Here is a 4,390-nt window from a genome sequence, read left to right on the forward strand (position 1 = left end):
TCACGAAAACATTTCCTATATTAGCCTTTACAATGTGATGGAGTGAAATACAAAGTGGAATTAGTTCCAATACATCAAGGACAACATATGGCTAAATCAAGTTTATTAAAGACATTAACTTGTCTTGCCTTTTGGGATAGGTGTCTAAATGAGACAGACATTAAATTATTTTTGACTGATTGGCAATCAGCAAATGAGATGTTTAGAACTTTAGTAACAACCAGGTGCTTCATTTCACCGACAACCATACAAACGTATGTATATGTGCGCATAACATGCAACTCATCATGTGACTGGAAGCTGGAAAATGTCTCATCTGAAATTAGATATGTTTTATCAATTACAGCCGCCAGCATTGATGAGGAGGTTTTGAAAACCCTTAGCCGGGATGACCTGAAAGATCTTTTTCCTGGCCCAGAGAATTTTCTCAGAAGAAAGAAGCTTTGGGATTTTATCAATCAAAAGGTACATACACATGGGATGGGATTTACTGTACAAATGTTCTCAAGTGATCAATGCTCTTAATTGTATTTTTTTTTATTTATCCCCAACAATTGTAATAGTGTGAAGGAACTACTGACCAAGATGCCAGCGCGTGTGGAAGTGAAAGTTGGATTTTACCCTCAATTAGTGCCATCCCAACATGCCAGCCTCATGCTTCCACTCCCATATCCAAAACTGCTGCCAAAACATTGAAAATGCCAGACCCACCAGAGTATGTGTTGTACACAGATTCAGAGTTGGATATGGTGCGTAGTCGGTACTTTGCATTGCTCCGCATTGGAAAAGAAAATGACTGTAAGCTGTCTAAGGAGCTCTGCTGCAGACTCATCCGGAACACAATCACCAGCATGGTTGCAATCCTGCGTGCTAGTCCCATGGGAGAAGAAGTAAAATACCCCTCCAAAGTTGAGATGAGAGCAATGGCACAGAAGATCGTCAACTATTACCCCATGTTATGTGATGCTAACACTAATATGCCATATGTAAGTAATGTTTTTTTCTCTCTCTTTAAAAAAAACCATCTATGAGTGGGATCCAAAACAGCAACTTAAACATTTGTTTTTACCACAGGTTACCATCTTCACCAAAATGCACAAGAGACTTCAAAATATGAGGTCCCCAAGGAAGAGGCAAGGCTCCATGCCGCAACGAGGCTCGGCCAAGAAGACTCTGTTCAGGTCGACAGGGACAAATGGTGACATAAGCTGTGATGCAACTGGTGAGACAAGCAGCGACCCAAGTGGATCCAGGGCTGACGCCATACTATTTGAGAGCAACGATGACCTCAGCGAGGACAACTCCAGAGCAGGTATGTTCTTAAAGTTGGACAAAGTAAAAGTGTGCAGTCACTGTACTGGTTTCTGTACATCCATAAAAAACGGATTGAGACTGCATTAATGTGCTTCCCTGTTAGTTTTCAAATACTTAGATTTTAATTTTTTTAAATTATTTTTCCCACAAAAAGCTTCCCTACTCCAGCTACCCTCCGGTGTGCAAAGGAAGCCCAACAATAGCAACCTGGCTTCACCGCTATCACCCACATTATCCAGGACTGTGACAGCTTCACCAACAACATCCAGGACTGTGACAGCTTCATCAACTACATTTGCAGAGGATGATGGTAAGCCCGCCTTCACCCTTTCAGACTGCTATCTATGATAGATCTTGATTTACAGATTAGATTAAATTACTTTCAAAAATATATCCATCGGCTCACAGTCATCGGCTACATTGATGCTAACAATTTTAAACAAATTACTTTTTGGCCTAACTGAACTTGATTTGACCCATTATTTTACAAACAAGCATTTCAACATGCATTGAACCTAAGTTGTGCATCATTGTGCTGTGCATGTATTTTATATTAGGGCTAATGAAATTAATAAAGTAAATTTAAAATTTCTGTACATTTTTAATACTTCATTAGGAAATTGCTTTACTCAAGCTTCTATTGCCTTTAACACTTGAGTTTGGTAGAAATATTACTTCTGAAATCTAGTGGAGGTACTATTTACAGATACAAATAGATAAAGATACTTTTAAAAATAAAGCAGTATGATGAAAGATGTGTAAGAAAATGAATAGAAAACAGATTCTAATAATCCATTCTCAAGTCCAGTTAATGGTTACAGATTTGGAAGTTCTCCAGTGTTTTATTGCTATGCCTAATACTGACTGCTACAATTACTTTCTACTATAATTGTTTTGTAATTTAATCATATAAATGAACTTTGATTGACCTTCTCTGATGTCAGTGTAGTGTTTACTTTAAAATGTCTTTGTCTGACTCTCCCTTTTTCCTGTGTTATCAATTTTAGCACACAAAGACAGTCTGAAGATGCAGGCAAGGCACTACCGAACTTTGAGCAACATGTACAAGAAGCCCAATGCAAGACCCAACTTCAGTGATGTAGCTCAAATATTGGACCTTGAGTGTCAGGCCAGACGGGCTTTCATTGATGCAGATGTTGCAAGGGAAGAAGACCGACCCAAAAAAATCTTTGAGGCATACCCATGTTTTAAAGACATTCAAAATGTACGTTTCCCAACTACTTTGGCATGAATGATTTGCTTTTGTCTGTCTGCCGCCTTTTTTTAAGCTTGGTCAGTGTTTGAATAACTAAGCACAATTTTGTCCCAGGCAATGGATGAGCTGCGCCGCATCGTTGATAGCACCAACCGCAAATACACAGAGGAAATGAAAGGGAGATGGGCAGACTTTTGTGCTAAGGTGCAGTTCTATGGCGTGTGGAAGAAAGCCCTGAAACCACCTTTCCCCTTGGATGTACGTGGAGGTAAGTTGCTGTTCTATATCAAATGTGTCGTCTATGTTCAAACCATTCCATTCAATTCTATTTCTTTGTTCCATAGTGGATTTCTCTATCGCCCTCTTCAATGCACTCCCATTACTTTTCCCCTCCCCAACTCCACCACCAAAGCGGCTTGGAAATGCCAGTGAGGCTCTCCTTCATATCCTCAAGGTGAGAATTATGTTGCCACTTTAATGTTTCCTTCATTTACTCACATTGTTGTGCATGTTCACACCTAACAAGGGCTACTTAAAACTTCAGTGTAAATAGAGATTAAATACAATTATTCATGCTCACAGTTTGTTTATTTCGTAAATTTAAAATTTCAACAAAGTTCAGTCCTCAACTTGAAGTAATTCATTTTAGTTTCCTCTGTTTCGACATACATCAGTTTGAGCAATCTGTTGATATTGCACTTGATGCCATTCATTTGTTGCAGCGTGATCAGTTAATCAGTGACCGTGTTCAGTGAACATAGTCTTTTAAGCAGTTTTGATGCACAGCATGTTCATACTCTCCACCATATTGTCCTTATGGTTCTGTTCTAGCCTGGCGAGGACCCTGGGCTCTACCTGGAGAAGCGGCCTCTCTCCTCCCCGGTGCTGCTTTTTGATGGAACGACCTGCATCGTTGCCGTTGGAAACATGCCAGTCTGCAACCTCCCCCAGGGGGATTTTTGGGAAGGAATGTTGGTGTTAATGGCATACTACTACACTTTGCACTTGACATACCCCAAATGTATTGCAACCATCCTCTCTGTCATTCAGACCGTGGTAATTCGTGATGCCATCCACGATCAAGACGCCACTGGTGCATATAAAAAAGCAATAGATGAATGGAACTCGTTCATTGAAAAATAGGTGAATGGTGAGAAGGATTTTGTCGGGTCAGTTGTTTTGCTTTTTGTTTGCTGTGTCCTAGCTTGTTTTGTTCATAACTTGGTTAGCACTTGGTTAGAGTCCTACATTTATTTTCCTAAAAAATAGATGTAGTAGAGGTCCCACACATCCTTTAAAGTTTTTTGTTTTTGTATTTTACGACATAACATTGCATTGTCAAATCGTTGTTGTTTGTGTTCAAAAATTGACTTGATTGTGTTTGATGTTATGATGATGGAACCCTGACAGTGTTCCAATAAATGTGGATTTTCATCATGCAGTCCTGGCTGTGGTTTCAGTCAGTGAAGATGTGTAGTCTAGGAATAAGGACAGGTTTTAAGGTTTTGGGTCTATTTTTAAGCTGTATTTAGTTTCATTCTAGGATGAGGCAACTTGTATCAAGATACAGCTTAATCATACTATACTTAAACTGAGTCTTTTCGACTTAAAATATAATTTTTTTCAATGTTTTTAATCTGTAATTTGCTACAATTAAGGGTGGGGGGGAGAATTATTTGCTTATATTTAGTATATTTCCCTTATTATTGGACTGTATTAAGTTCAATTTCAAGTATATTAATCTAAAAAACAAGCATTCTCAGCTTATTTTTAACAGCGTATTTGCTTATATTTAGTATATTTCCCTTATTATTGGGCTGTATTAAGTTCAATTTCAAGTATTTTAATCTAAAAACAAGC

At 38.6% G+C, this 4,390-nt stretch overlaps 2 long non-coding RNA genes across 2 annotated transcripts; both read left to right on the forward strand.

Annotated features, from left to right (window-relative positions):
* The first annotated feature begins 580 nt into the window (after positions 1 to 580).
* Positions 581 to 1,597, forward strand: LOC307091598. The gene is made up of 3 exons (XR_013812743.1): positions 581 to 986; positions 1,075 to 1,312; positions 1,469 to 1,597. It is a non-coding gene; the product is annotated as an uncharacterized lncRNA (long non-coding RNA).
* A 771-nt stretch (positions 1,598 to 2,368) lies between these two features.
* LOC307091599 lies at positions 2,369 to 3,652 on the forward strand. The gene is made up of 4 exons (XR_013812744.1): positions 2,369 to 2,539; positions 2,645 to 2,798; positions 2,875 to 2,984; positions 3,362 to 3,652. It is a non-coding gene; the product is annotated as an uncharacterized lncRNA (long non-coding RNA).
* Positions 3,653 to 4,390: the final 738 nt, after the last annotated feature.

The sequence above is a fragment of the Pollachius pollachius genome (assembly GCF_949987615.1).
Source record: "Pollachius pollachius genome assembly, contig: scaffold_32, whole genome shotgun sequence".
Taxonomy (NCBI): domain Eukaryota; kingdom Metazoa; phylum Chordata; class Actinopteri; order Gadiformes; family Gadidae; genus Pollachius; species Pollachius pollachius.